Consider the following 539-nt stretch of genomic DNA (forward strand, 5'->3'; position numbering starts at 1 on the left):
GGTCTCTAGAGGTCGGAGTGAGGATTCCAGATGTTGAATAAAAATGCAAATAAGTTCTTCAGGATGGGATAAGGAAATAGTGTCTCTTTAGCTCCATTATACGAAGACATCGCTTTCCTTATTCCATCCTGGAAAACGAATTATTTACATATTTCCCAGAGTCTCCTGTGGAGCATCAATGGCCGTAAGTCTCCACACACCTGCAAGGCTGCATTGAGTGGCAAAGTCCGATCTTTGTAACTAGCCTGGAATCTAAGCATTGGTGGTTCAGTGGTAGAATTCTCGCCTGCCACGCGGGAGGCCCGGGTTCGATTCCCGGCCAATGCAGGATTGTTATTTTTTTCTTCTGCCTTTATACTATTGACAGGATGTTCTTTCAGGTAGCGCTCATAGTGTGTTACATTGTAGTTGTATGATGTATTTTGTGAGCTGCGAGAAATAAGTTTCTTATGGAATCTGTCCTTGGAAATATGTCCTAAATTTCCTTTAATTTAAGTACTCCAGATGATACTTTGTCTCTTCTGGGTGTCTCTAATAGG

General features: G+C 42.1%; 1 non-coding gene across 1 annotated transcript; it reads left to right on the forward strand.

The window, feature by feature from the left end:
• Window positions 1-256: 256 nt before the first annotated feature.
• Window positions 257-327, forward strand: TRNAG-GCC (transfer RNA glycine (anticodon GCC)). The gene has a single exon. It is a non-coding gene; the product is annotated as a tRNA-Gly (tRNA).
• The last annotated feature ends 212 nt before the right edge of the window (window positions 328-539 follow it).

The sequence above is a fragment of the Engystomops pustulosus genome, chromosome 4 (genome assembly GCF_040894005.1).
Source record: "Engystomops pustulosus chromosome 4, aEngPut4.maternal, whole genome shotgun sequence".
Taxonomy (NCBI): Eukaryota; Metazoa; Chordata; class Amphibia; order Anura; family Leptodactylidae; genus Engystomops; species Engystomops pustulosus.